Consider the following 15,185-nt stretch of genomic DNA (forward strand, 5'->3'; position numbering starts at 1 on the left):
GGCAATCTATTAATTTTATCTTTAAAAAAATTAAGTGGGTGTTCTGAAAATGGTATTTTACCTCTGTGGGTTTTGTTTGACCCTGGCCTAACCATTAGAAGAACATGAGACGAAATCAATTAGGGACATCCAGAAAAACAAAAATAAAAATAAATAAAGGGACACCTGGGTGGCTCAGTGGGTTAAGCCTCCGCCTTTAGCTCGGGTCATGATACCGGTGTCCTTGGATCGAGCCCCGCATCGGGTATTCTGCTCGGCGGGGATCCTACTTCCCCCTCCCCCTCTCTGCCTGCCTCTCTGCCTGCTTGTGATCTCTGTCAAATAAATAAATAAAATCTTTAAAAAAATAAATAAATAAAAATAAAAACCCCTGGGGCACTTGGGTGGCTCAGTGGGTTAAAGCCTCTGCCTTCAGCTCAGGTCAAGATCCCAGGGTCCTGGGGTCGAGCCCCCCATGGGATCTCTGCTCAGCGGGGAGCCTGCTTCCTCCTCTCTCTCTCTCTGCCTGCTTCTCTGCCTACTTGTAATCTCCGTCTGTCAAATAAATAAATAAAATCTTAAAAAAAAAAAAACTAAAACTAAAACAAAGAAACAAACAAACAAAAAAACCCTAAAGCTCCTCAAAACTGTCAAGGTCAGCAAGGACAAGGAAATTCTGAGAAACCGTCACAGCCAAGAGGATGGAGACATGATGCTTAAATGCAATGTGTATCCTGGATGGGATCCTGAAAAAGAAAAAGAAAAAGGATATTAGGAAAAACCTAGTGAAATCTGAAGAAAATATCAAGTTTAGTTAATTGCAATATGCCAGTGTTATTGTCTTAGATTAGAAAAATGTACTGTGGGAACGTAAGATGTTAACAATAGGGTAACATGGGTAAAGGGCATGTGGAAAATCTCCGTGTTTTTCTTAAATTGTTAGGGAAAAAAAACAACAACCCAGTATATTTTTCCTTCCAGTTTCCTAACAGAGCTCAGTTGTCAGCATCTCTGTAATGTAAGAGTTTGACATCAGCTTCATTCTGCAGGAAAAGTTTTGATCGATGAGTGTTTATGTTTTAAGTCATATTTATTGGTAACTAGTATTTTAGGGCAGCAACTTCTATTATTTGTCTAGATTATTTCATTTTAAGAAGTTTTATTGATATTTTTCTTTCCTACACCTCACTCTATTTTGAATTTCCATAAATCCCTTTAGCTTCTTTGTTATTTTCAAGCCCAGAAAACACACTCTGAATTTTAACTAGTTCGCCTCTTCTTCCTTGGACCTCAGTCCCATTCCCTTGCCCTCCTGATTTCAACGGTAGTCCAAAAAAGCAAACCCTTCACGATTAGTGTATTTGGAAGCTTATGTGCACAGTGACTTTGGACTCTTGCCTGGAATTCTTAGCTTCCTCTCTCCAGTGTTGAACAAAACAACAGATCCTGAAGGAATTAGACTTTGTGAATTTGTAGGGTAAACCGGAAGCTCTCATAAACAGGTGACAGCAGGGTAGGAGGATGTCCTGATCACTGAGGAAAAGAAGAATGACACAGTCTGGGAAGAGGACCTAGGTATAGAATTAGAATCTAAGGATCCTAAAGGACCTCAAGTTTTCAAAATCCTAATTTCTCCTTTGCCTACATATATCATCATTTCTCTTTCTTGGAAGGAACATTTCTTATTTTCATCTGATAGGCATAAGTGGGCATCATTGAAATGGGTGGGTAGTCAGAGACCTCAAAGTGTAATTAATAAAATTACTCCTACAGGCTCCTGAGCCCTCTGTTCTCTTTCAAAGGGTATTATCCAATCTTCTATAAATGGAAAGATATCACATAAAGAAATCAGAGGTAAAACTTTTGGATATTTTTTAAAAGATTTTATTTATTTATTTGACAGATAGAGATCACAAGCAGGCAGAGAGGCAGGCAGAGAGAGAGAGGAGAAAGGGAAGTAGGCTCCTTGCTGAGCAGAGAGCCCGATGCGGAGCTCGATCCCAGGACCCTGAGATCATGACCTGAGCCGAAGGCAGAAGCTTAAACCTACTGGGCCACTCAGGTGCCCCCGGATTTTTTAACTACTGTAATCAGATCCAACAAATCATTTTTTTGGGGTGGGGGGGAGGGTTGTTTTCTTTTGTTTTTCCTGCCATGCACAGAAAACAGTGAATATGTGTTTAGAAGGTACTTTTCTAAACTGATTCTATTCTGTTTCGGATTCTATTGCTCTCTTCTTTCTGGATCACATTCTCAGACACCATGTTTAACTGTTCTCATTCCCTTCTAGTCAATATAGCTCCTGTTGAAGAACCGAGATCTTGAAGAGAAAGTACTCTTTCTCACATGTTGCATAGGGGAGACGAGGGTATGTCATACCACACTGATTCCTTTTTCAGGGCAGCTTGGGCTGTAACTTTTGAGGCTACCAAGAAAAGGACTTTCAACAGAGTGAATATCTCTTAGGAAAGCCTATGAGTGTTTGATGATAGGAAACACTATATTCAGTTCTCATTAGCTATAGTCAGTCTGCTGATCTGGGACTTATGCCCAGACATAAATATGTTTTGACCTTCTGTGTGACTGCACATGCCTTAGTTATAGCTTGGAAATTTCTTATCTTTTTGACTATGACTGACTTCTTAGCCTTTTAAATATATAATACTGTTTTCTATTAGCAGAAAAACTAGTAATCTTATAGATTTTGTAAGAAACATACAAATGAAAGAATCTTTGGGAAGGTAATTTGGCAGTATATATTGAAATTTTTTTCAGAGATTTTATTTATTTATTTGGCAGACAAAGATCACAAGTAGGCAGAGAGGCAGGCAGGGAGAGGCTCCTCGGTGAGCAGAAAGCCCGATGTGGGGCTCGATCCCAGGACCCTGAGATCATGACCTGAGCTGAAGGTAGAAGCTTAACCCACTGAGCCACCCAGGCACCCCTATATTGAAATTTTTAAAAGTATGTAGTTTTTTTTTTTTTTAAGATTTTATTTATTTATTTGACAGACAGAGATCACAAGTAGGCAGAGAGGCAGGCAGAGAAAGAGGGGGAAGCAGGCTCCTCGCTGAGCAGAAAGCCCGATGTGGGGCTCGATCCCAGGACCCTGAGATCATGACCTGAGCTGAAGGCAGAGGCTTTAACCCACTGAGCCACCCAGGCACCCCAAAAGTATGTAGTTTTTGATGCAACAACTTTATATGTAGGAATTTATCCTAAAAAGTAAGTAAGGATATATATAATATTTATCTATGGAAAACTATAATGACATCATTTGTAATAGTGAAATATTAGAACAATTTATATTTTAATAATTGGGAAATGTTTAAATTGTAGGATAGAACAAAATAGTCAGTAGTTTGAAATGATTAATAAGATGGATATCTGTTTAAATAAAAATACACTCATAATATATCAATTAAATATGCAGATAAAAATGGCAAAAGTGGGGTGCCTGGGTGGCTCAGTCAGTTAAGACTTGATCTCAGCTTAGGTCTTGATCTCCAGGTTGTGAGTTCAAGCCCCATGTTGGGTTCCACAACCAGTGTGGAGCCTACTTAAAAAAAAAAATGACAGTATAGTATAATGCACATCTATATCTATATAGATATAATTTTCTTTAATCTGAATAAAACAATAAAACAATGAAATGATATGAATTTTCAGCATGAGAAAGTGCATGCTATTAAGTATATTCTTTATCACTCACAATGACTTTTGAAAGATGGTCATTTGTATTTACAGGTGATCTGGTTTATTAATGCTATTGCCCAAACTCATGTTCCATTTATGGATTGCTTGCCATAATTCAGTGAGGGAGGGCCAGGGGCCTGAAGTTCTCAGGTGATGAACTGCTAATTTATTTTAGGAATTATAGCATGTTCTTATTTCAAATATCTTAGTTTAATTAATTCATACATATCTCTTAGCTATAAATTCATTTTTAGCATTAAGTTTCCTCCTTGTATGTGGGTGAGTAGAAACCATTGTTTTGCTGGGCCTGAAATAGAGGATTCTTCTTAGACTGACAGACTGACTCTTTTTCTTCTAGCCATGGCTCTTAAAATGTGAAGAATCCTTCAAAGTCCAGTTCAAAGTCCTTCTCCTTATGTCTTCCCTAATCACACATTTGCTGGATACCCATTATTAGATGTTAAGCTTCTTAAAAACAAGGGGTGAGCTGTAAACTTCTTTTTCATTTCTCATCCTTGCATCTGTGGAGTTCTTAGACACATTAACTGTTCAATAATCATTGTTTGAATTATATTCTATAGTGGCAATAGTATGGGAGACCTGAGTGATTTAAAGCAAACCTTGAAGAGGAGTCTAGTGAATTATAACATTAATAGTATCCAAATGCGGTTCCTACTGCAAAAATGTAATTTTAAACGTGCTTTCATTTAAAATAAAGCTTGTGAGGGTTCCCTGTGGATTGAAATAGTATTCTGTGTTTTGATCATTAGTTAATAGGCTATTTAGAATGATTTACTCCGTAAGGACTCCATCTGTATAAAGGGATATGTATTTTTCTTAAAAAAAATTCTGGGAGGGGAATCTATCAACATTTAATAAAAGTACATGCTGTTATTTCTTGGAGAAGATCCAATGACTGACTTTAAAAACTTTCTTCCAAAATTCTCTGCTTCTTATGGCTCTTCTAGGTTGAAATTATTCAGTCTGAGACCTACATTAGTACTCATCCCACAAAATGAAAGTTTAAAAAAAAAAATGAAGTGGCGGTAGACTCTAGCTGCTTAATCATAAAAGTCTGAAAAATGTGTCTTGATACTACTCTGATTTCCTTTAAAAACAAAACAAAACAAAACAGATGCCTAATCACATTTAATTAAGAGAATCCTTTTTGTCTCTCTAAATCCTTTCATCTCCTGCTTTTCTATCTCACACTTATTCTGTCATTTTTAATTTTGTGTTCTTGCCACTAATGTGCAGTTTCCTTATCCACCAATGTCATCTCCCCATTTCCTTCAGGAGAGCACGGCCCAATCCAAGTCTCTCGCTAATAACACCATCTGAACAACCTATTATGAGATTCTTAATTTGGCAGACAGACTGCATTATTTATGCAGAACTGATAAGGCACGGAACACATGGCTGAGTTTCCTGAGGAATTTCACTATTTAACACCTCCACAAGGCTGCATCTGAACATGGTTTGTTCCATTTATTTCTAAGCTTTCTTTATTCCATTAATGTTTTTGAAAATGGTATTAATAAATGGAAAGCAGATAATATGTTTGTCACTTTCAAGCATTTAGTGTATTCTGTAGGCTCAAGTAACGCAATTAGGTGCTCATGGGTTCATGTCAAATTTTTCGGCATCTTTCTTACTCAGAACTAAATATGAAACAATAATCCATCCTGTTTTCTCCCTCTGATCTTCCTGTTCCCTGTAGATTGTCCAGGAAAGTGTGAATTCCAAAGATCATAAACTCTATTTCATAAGTCATGACTCTTTTGTTTCATTTGTTTGGAAACAGATTTGTCTTAGAATTACTGTGATAAGCAAATCATGATTTAATGTTACTCCCAGAGTAATTTTTTTCTGCAAATGCTGTGAAACAATGGTAGCATTTGTACCATATTAAATGTGTGAATTTTAACATTGTCTCATTCACTATCACATGGATACGATATGTTTGGTCTTGTCATAAAATATGCTTTCATCTCAGTATAATAATGACCATTTGTCATTCCATACATGAATATAATTTTTGATTATTGTTATGGTTGAGTAAGCTACAACCTCCACAATATATATGTTTACATTGATATATGGCTAATTCATTGAAAACCCTTTTGTTAAGACAAATTTAATTATGAATTTTCCTATATTAAATAAATTACATATCACATTTTTGTGATGTTTAGGTTTCTTCCTCGTTGAATGTTAAGCATCTTCTAAAATTTACTTTAGACCATGTAGGTACAATTCACAATGTTTTTTGCTGACAATTACTAAGTTGAATTCTAATAAAATTTAGGCACTGCAAAAATCTGATACTCATCAGGAATTTGCTTCTCACTTTTTTGAATGGGGTTGAGAACATCACAAACGGCATTAGCTAAGGTAGTTGTGTTTGATAGTAGTTTTTTTCAGGGACAATGGTAAGAGAAAGCTGAAAACTTTATTCCTTCATTTGGAAAGAGAGAAATGAGAGAACATATATAGTTTATAATGTTATAACTAAGTGGTTAATGTACTAACAGCAAGATACAACTCCATTCTAGTCCTAAGAGGCTAGTGTAGTCAGATAATCATATAATTCTATATAAAATATATGTTGAAACATTTAATATCTTTTTCTATTTAATTTTTAATTATTTTTATTAACATATAATGTATTATTTGACACAGGGGTACAGGTCTGTGAATCATCAGGCTTATACACTTCACAGCACTCACCGTATCACATTCCCTCCCCAAGTCCATAACCAGCCACCCTCTCCATACCCCCCTGGGCAACCCTCAGTTAGTTTTGTGAGATTAAGAGTCACTTATGGTTTTTATCTCTCCCAATCCCATCTTGTTTCATTTTTTCCTTCCCTACCCTCCAATCCCCCCACTCTGCCTCTCAAATTCCTCATATGAGGGAGATCATATGATAATTGTCTTTCTCTGATTGACTTATTTCGCTCAGCATAATACCCTCTAATTCCATCCATATCATTGCAAATGGAAAGATTTCATTTCTTTTGATGGCTGCATGGTATTCCATTGTATAATGGAATGATACAATGATGAATCATGTATCATGAACCACATCTTCTTTATCCATTCATCTGTTGGTGGACATCTAGGTTCTTTCCATAGTTTGGCTATTGTAGACATTGCTGCTATAAACATTCGGGTGCATGTGCCCCTTCGGATCATTGTATTTGTATCTTTAGGATAAATACCCAGTAGTGTGATTGCTGGGTTGTTGGGTAGCTCTATTTTCAACTTTTTGAGGAACCTCCATGCTGTTTTCCAGAGTGACTGCACCAGTTTGCATTCCCACCAACAGTGTAGGAGGGTTCCCCTTTCTCCACATCCTCGCCAACATCTGTCATTTCCTTACTTGTTAATTTTAGCCATTCTGAGTGCTGTGAGGTGGTATCTCATTGTGGTTTTGATTTGTATTTCCCTGATGCTGAGTGATGTGGAACACTTTTTCACGTGTCTGTTGGCCATCTGGACGTCGTCTTTGCAGAAATGTCTGTTCGTGTCCTCTGCCTGTTTTTTGATTGGATTATTGTTCTTTGGGTGTTGAGTTTGATAAGTTCTTTGCTTGATCTTAGCCAAAAGGCTGAGAAATGATGAGTTTGATAAGTTCTTTATAGATTTGGGATACTAGCCCTTTACCTGATATGTCATTTGCAAATATCTTCTCCCATGCTCTCAGGTGTCTTTTGGTTTTGCTGACTGTTTCCTTTGCTGTGCAAAAGCTTTTGATCTTGATGAAGTCCCAATAGTTCATTCTAGCCCTTGTTTCCCTCACCTTTCCTGATGTTTCTAGGAAGAAGTTGCTGAGGTCTTTCATCCATTTTGAGTCTATTTTTGTGTGTGGACCATTGTCTAGTTTCATTCTTCTGCTAGTGGCTGCCCAATATTCCCAATACCAATTGTTGAAGAGATTTTTTTCCATTGGACATTCTTTCCTACTTTGTCGAAGATTAGTTGACCATAGAGTTGAGGTTATATTTCTTGGCTCTCTATTCTGTTCCATTAATCCATGTGTCTGTTTTTGTACCAGTACCATACTGTCTTGATGACAACTTTTTAATAGAGCTTGCAGTCTGGAATTACGATGCCACCCACTTTGGCTTTCTTTTTCAACATTCCTCTGGGAATTTGGGGTCTTTTCTGGTTCCATATAAATTTTAGGATTATTTGTTCCATTTCTTTGAAAACAAAATTGATGGTATTTTGATAGGGATTGCAATGTATCTTATGGTTTTGGGTGCAATTGTAAATGGGATTGACTCCTTAATTTCTCTTTTTTCTGGCCTGTTGTTGGTGTATAGAAATGCAACTGATTTCTGTGTATTGATTTTTTATCCACTTTACCGAATTCCTGTATGAGTTCTAACAGTTTTGGTATGGAGTCTTTTGGGTTTTCCACATAAAGTATCATATCCTCTGTAAATAGTGATAGCTTGACTTCTTTGCTGATTTGGATGCCTTTAATTTCTTTTTGTTGTCTGATTGCTGAGGCTAGAACTTCTTGTACTATGTTGAATAACACACTGGTGATAGTGGACATTCCTGCCATGTTCCTGACCTTAGGGGAAAAGCTCTCAGTTTTTCTTCATTGAGAATGATATTTGCTGTGGGTTTTTCATAGATGATTTTGATGATATTGAGGTATGTACCTTCTGTCCCCACACTTTGAAGAGTTTTGATCATGAAAGGATGCTATACTTTGTCAAATGCTTCTTCAGCATCTATTGAAAGTATCATATGATTCATGTTCTTTCTTTTATTAATGTATTGCATCACATTGTTGATTTGCAGATGTTGAACCAACCTAGCAGCCCAGGAATAAATCCCACTTGGTTGTGCTGAATAATCCTTTCAATGTACTATTGGATCCTAGTGGCTAGTATTTTTGTGAAAATTTTCGCATCTGTGTTCATCAAGAATATTGGTCTGTAATTCTCCTCTTTGGTGGAGTCTTTGTCCTGGTTTTGGGATCAAGGTAATGCTGGCCTCATAAAATAAGTTTGGAAGTTTTCCTTCTATTTTTATTTTTTGGAAGAGTTTCAGGAGAATAGGTATTAATTCTTCTTTAAACATTTGGTAGAATTTCCCTGGGAAGCTGTGTGGCCCTGGGCTCTTGTTTGTTGGGACAAAAAATAGTTTAGTTTTCAAAAAACTATTAACTTTTTTAGTTTTCAAAAAAATACTTTCAAAAAACAGTTTAGTTTTCAAAAAACTGCTTTGATGACTTCCTTACTGGTTATGGGTCTGTTTGGGTTGTCTTTTTCTTCCTGGTTCAGTTTTGGTAGTTTATATGTCTCTAGAAATGCACCATTTCTTCCAGATTGTCAAATTGCTGATGCATAGTTGTTCATAATATGTTCTTATAATTGTTTGTATTTCATTGGTGTTGGTTTTGATCTTTCCTCTTTCATTCATGATTTTATTTATTTGGTTCCTTTCTCTTTTCTTTTTGATAAATCTGGCCAGGGGTCTATCAATCTTATTAATTCTTTCAAAGAACCAGCTCCTAGTTTCGCTGATTTGTTCTATTGGGTTTTGTTGTTGTTGTTGTTGTTGTTGTTGTTTTGTTTTGTTTCCATTTAGTTGATTTCTGCTCTGATCTTTATTTTCTCTTCTCCTGCTGGGTTTAGGCATTCTTTGCTGTGCTTTTTCCAGCTCCTTTAGGTATAGGGTTAGGCTGTGTACTTGAGACCATTCTTGTTTCTTGAGAAGGGTTGTATCACTATATATTTTCCTCTCAGGACCTCCTTTGCTGTGTCCCACAGATTTTGAACAGTTGTGTTTTCATTATCATTTGTTTCCATGAACTTTTTCAATTCTTCTTTAATTTCCTCATGACCCATTTATTCTTTAGTAGGATGCTCTTTAGCCTCCATGTATTTGAGTTCTTTCCAACTTTCCTCTTGTGATTGAGTTCTAGCTTCAGAGCATTGTGGTCTCAAAATATGCAGGGAATGATCCCAATCTTTTGGTACCAGTTGAGACCTGATTTGTGACCCAGGATTTGATCTGTTCTGGAGAATTTCCATGTACACTAGAGAAGAATGTGTATTCTGTTTTTAGGGATGGAATGTTCTGAATACATCTGTGATGTCCATTTGGTCCAGTGTGTCATTTAAGGCCTTTATTTCCTTGTTGATCTTTTGCTTGGATGATCTGTCCATTTCAGTGAGGGCGGTGTTAAAGTCCCCTACTATTATTGTATTATTGTCGCTGTGTTTCTTTGATTTTGTTATTAATTGGTTTATATAGTTGGCTGCTGCCATGTTAGGGCATAGATATTTAAAATTGTTAGATCTTCTTGTTGACAGACCCTTTGAGCATGATATAGTGTTGTTCCTCATCTCTTATTATAGTCTTTGGCTTAAAATCTAATTTATCTGATATAAGATTCATCACCCCAGCTTTCTTTTGATGTCCATTAGCATGGTAATTTATTTTCCACCCCCTAACTTTAAATCTGGTAGTGTCGTTGGATCTAAAATTAGTTTCTTGCAGACAGCATATTGATAGGTTTTGCTTTTTTTTTTTTTTTTTTAACCATTCTGATACTCTGTGTCTTTCGAATGGGGCATTTAGCCCATTTACATTCAGGGTAACTATTGAAAGATATGAATTTAGTGCCATTTTATTGCCAGTAATGTGACTGTTACTGTATATTATCTCTGCTCCTTTCTGGTTTACTACTTTTAGTCCCTCTATTTGCTTAGAGGACCCCTTTCAGGATTTCCTGTAGCGCTGGTTTGGCGTTTATAAATTCTTTCAGTTTTTGTTTGTCCTGGAAGCTGTTTATCTCTTCTTCTATTTTCAATGATAGCCTAGCTGGATATAGTATTCTTGGCTGCCTGTTTTTCTCTTTTAGTGCTCTGAATATATCCTGCCAGTTCTTTCTAGACTGGTGGGTCTCTATGGATAATTCTGCTGCCAGTCTAATATTTCTACCATTGTATGTTACAGAGTTCTTCTACTGAGCTGTTTTCAGTATTTTCTCTTTGTCACTAAAACTTGTAAGTTTTACTATTTGATGACAATGTGTGGACCTATTTTTTTTTTATTTGAGGGGTGTTCTCTGTGCCTCCTAGATTTTGATGCTTGTTCCCTTTGCCATATTAGGGAAATTCTATACTATAATTTGCTCCAATATACTTTCTGCCCCTCTCTCTCTTTCTTCTTTTTCTGGAATCTCAATTATTCTAATATTGTTTTGTCTTATGGTATCACTTATCTCTTGAATTCTCCCCTCATGGTCTAGTAGTTGTTTATCTATCTTTTGCTCATCTTCTTTATTCTCCATCATTTGGTCTTCTCTATCACTAAAATTATCTCTTCTGCCTCATTTATCCTAGCAGTAAGAGCTTCCATTTTTTATTGCACCTCATTAATAGCTTTTTTGAGTTCAACTTGGTTAGATTTTAGTTCTTTTATTTCTCCAAAAGGGTTTCTCTAATATCTTCTAAGCCTTTTTTGAGCCAGCTAGCACCTTGAGAATCATTCTGAACTCTAGTTCTGACATATTACCAATGTCCATATTAATTAGGTCCCTAGCCACTTGTTCTTTTTCTTTTTTTTTTTTTTTGTGGTGAGTTTTTCCACCTTGTCATTTTCTTTCCAAGAAAGAATATATGAAGGAGAGAATAAAATACTAAAAGGATGGCAAAGACCCCAGAAAAATTTATGCTAACCAAATCAGAAGAGACCCAAGCAGGGGGAGAAAAAGGGGTAAAAAAGAAATAAAAATTAAAAATTATAATATATATTAGACTGGTAAATAGAATAGAGACACCCAGTTGATTCTGTGTGTATTTTGGTCTCTTAGAAGAAACTACCTCCCAAAATTTTAAAGAAAAAAAAAACATATATATATATATATATATATATATATATATATACATACACACACACAAAAATAAAGGTAAACACCATGAAGGGATGGAATGTGTTTGTAAAGATGAAAATTTAAAAAAAAATTCTAAGAAAGGAATTGTTTGGTAAGTTGGTTGGAAAAAGAAAACAAAACAAAAAGGAGGGAATGTGCTCAGGCTAGAGACTAACAATGCCATGTGCTAGATTAGAGTATATTTTGATCTATTAGAAGAAATTGTATCCCAAATTTTTAAAGATAAAAGAAACCTATATGTATAAAAACAATAAGGTTAAATACAATGAAGAATTAAAATATGACTATAATAATGAAGGTTTAAAAAGATTTTTTTAAAGAAAGGTATTGTTAAGATAAACTAGTTAAAATGCATTAAAAGAGAAAAGAGAAAAAGTTACAAAATAGAATAAAAAAAAGTAAAATAAATTAACTTTGCAAGACTAAAGGATCATGGGAGAAAAAGCCACGAAAAAAGCCATGATGAGCTTGGTCTTGGATGCATGTTCTTGCTGATCTTCTGCTGGATGGGCCTGTTGCCATGATTCTCAAATGTCTTTGCCCAAGGCAGAATTGCACCACCCTTGCCAGGGGCCAGGCTAAGTAATCTGCCCGGTTCGTTCTCAGAGCTTTTGTTCCCTGAACAGTTTCCATACCTCTTTGGGGGATGGGAATGAAAATGGCGGCCTCCCAATCCCTCATCTGGAGGACCCAAGAGCTCAGGGTCCCACTCCTCAGTGCATGCTTAGAGATAAGCTGTCAGTCACTCCTGTCTCCCTGGTCTCCGGCCACAATCTGAGCCCATCTGGCCTGTGATGGAGCATTTCTATCTCTGGTGCAGAGCCCCATTTGGAGTCTCCAAACACAGCAGATTCCTACTGCACTACTTCTCCAGGAGGAAGGTGGGTCTCCCTGGATCTGCCACTTGTGGGGTCCCTGCTGGAAGGTCAGTGGTCCAACTGTGTCTTGGATCATGGTTTAAGGTAACCCCAAGTGAAAAGCTAACTCTTTGGCTCTGTCTCTGTAGTCGGCTTCTTCACTCCGATACCTGGGAGCTCTGCCACACTCAGACACCCCCGATCTTTCTCCTGGGACCTGAGACCACACTGTCCCCTCAAGGGTTCCATCCCCATTAGCTTCTGGAACGATGTTCCTCAGTGGAGCAGACTTCTAAAAGTTCCAATTTTGTGCTCCATTGCTCCGCCACTTGCCTGAAGCTGGCACCTTCTGCCGCGGTGTATCTTCCCGTTGCTTAGGATTCACTTCTCTGCACGTCCTACCTTTCAGAAAGTGGTTGATTTTCTGTTCCTAGAATTGCTGCTCTTCTTCTCTTCAATCTCCTGTTGAGTTTGTAGGTGTTCAGAATGGTTTGATAACTATCTAGCTGAACTCCTGGGATCTGATGTCATTTCGGTCTGCTACTCCTCTGCCATCTAGCCTCTTGCTCTCTATTTAATTTTTAATAAAATATTTGACTAGCAAAAATAAGATTTTTTTCTATTTCCCAGATTTAATAAATTTTAAGATTTTTTTTCATATTTGCATCTGATCTCTCTCAAAATAAATTTTTATAGATACACCTAAATTCTAATTTTTCATCTATTTTATTCCCCCCCAACCTGCGAACTAATTACTATTCAGAAGTTGGAGTGTGTCATTCTTATATATATTTTAATGCTTTTTCTAATTGTGTTGGTATCCCCAAATAATATATACTTTTGCTGTGTGTTTTATATATAGTATTCTATATGTATCTCTTTCTCAATTTTCTTGTTTTTTCTTAACTTGACATTATGTTTTTGAAATTTATCCATACTGACATATTTTAGCTACCATATAGTATTCGAAGGTGTGAATAAACTCTAATGTATTCCTTACAGATGGGTTATTTCCTTTTTTATTTTTCAGTACTACAGTGAACAGTTTTTCTCAAGTCTGTTTTAGAGACATTCAGAGCATCAGGGATAGGGAATTTCACTTTAAGAGACTATCTGCTATCTGCAGAAAAATCAAAACACATTTCTCAGCACACCTGTTTCTGTTTTAATCTCCTACTTTAATTTCATTCCATGTATACCTTGGTTCATTATGTCTATATTAAGCTTTGTCTGCTTAAGATGAAGACCATACATTTTTCAATTAAGTGCTATATTGCCACTCTAAGCACTTAAAATGATAACCATGAAAAATGACTTTTCTAAAAGTTAGTGCTTTAGAGCACAGTAGAAAGACATCCACTGAGTTAAATTCACTGTTTTAGGTAGCTTGTGTTTTTATATATCTGTACTTTCCTTAGCTTATTTTATGACTTACAGTGTTAGAAAGAGAAAAGAAAACATTTTTTTCTCTCCTGTTTTAGTTGTGATGTTCTAGTATTATGTTGCACCAGTAAAATTTGTTCTTATTTTGTACAATCTGCAATAAAGCAAAGGCATTACATGGTTTACTTGAAAGAGACAGCTATTTGCTCATGAAGTTTATTTAAAGGACTTAGAGAAATAAAGTGGCTTGAGGTGACTTTATACCATTTAATTATGGTTGATCTTGAACACAAGTTAAACTAAACAGTTTCTTACTAGCTACATTTAACAGAGAGAGATCACAAGCAGGCAGAGAGGCAGGCAGAGAGAGAGGAGGAAACAGGCTCCCTGCCGAGCAGAGAGCCTGATGCGGGGCTCGATCCCAGGACCCTGAGATCATGACCTGAGCCGAAGGCAGCGGCTTAACCACTGAGCCACCCAGGTGCCCCTACTAGCTACATTTAAAATCCCTTCAGTCCAACCATGTTCTTATAGATAAGAGCCTTTTTTAAGAAATACGTTCCATCTGACCATCACACTGCTGGCTGCTGCTGGTATGAGAAGGGCTGCTATAAAACTGCAGGATCATGGATGTTTGCTGCCCCTTCTGTGGAGAGAGCACAGCGATAGACCCAGCTAGCTAGCCCAGTCCTGGGATGGCAGGAGCTATTGCTCTCTTACCACCGACCTCTCAATGGCTCCTGTGGAAAGCTAGAAACAAAGTGCAGTTGTCAGCAGTCTGGAGGGCTAGCTATAAATATTTCTCCCCATAAATCCAGACTGAGTGGATGATATGGGATGCTTTTGAAGGAAATAATTGACTCGCCGTTCAACTTGAAGTTAATGCTAACCACCCTTCACGATCCCATGAGTCTGCTACACCCACTCTGTCCTTCCCTCTGCACTTCAGAATGCACTCTGGAGAAGAGTGGCAACAGGAGACATTTGGTAACAGGAGACTTTGGTTATGTAAAAAGTAGAAAAGTCATTGATAACCTCAATCCAATCTGGAAGCATAATTCTTTTAAGACACATGTTTAATTAAAGGCAATCACTTCTGCCATATGGGAAGATATTCTTTAAGCTGTGATGCATGTAACCCATATGGGGCTAAGAAGTTATATGGCATAAAAATAAATACCAGGAGGAAGGAAGGAGTGGGGTTCATTGTTCCCTGGATACTGAGGCACCAATGAATGAGTTTTTTCTATCCAAGGATAACAGTACCAGATTAACTGTGGTTTTGGTTTCAGGAGAGAAGACTCTTGGTGATTGCATCTGTGATTTCCTAGAATATACCTAAG

This window comes from Neovison vison, chromosome 13 (genome assembly GCF_020171115.1).
Source record: "Neovison vison isolate M4711 chromosome 13, ASM_NN_V1, whole genome shotgun sequence".
Lineage (NCBI taxonomy): Eukaryota > Metazoa > Chordata > Mammalia > Carnivora > Mustelidae > Neogale > Neogale vison.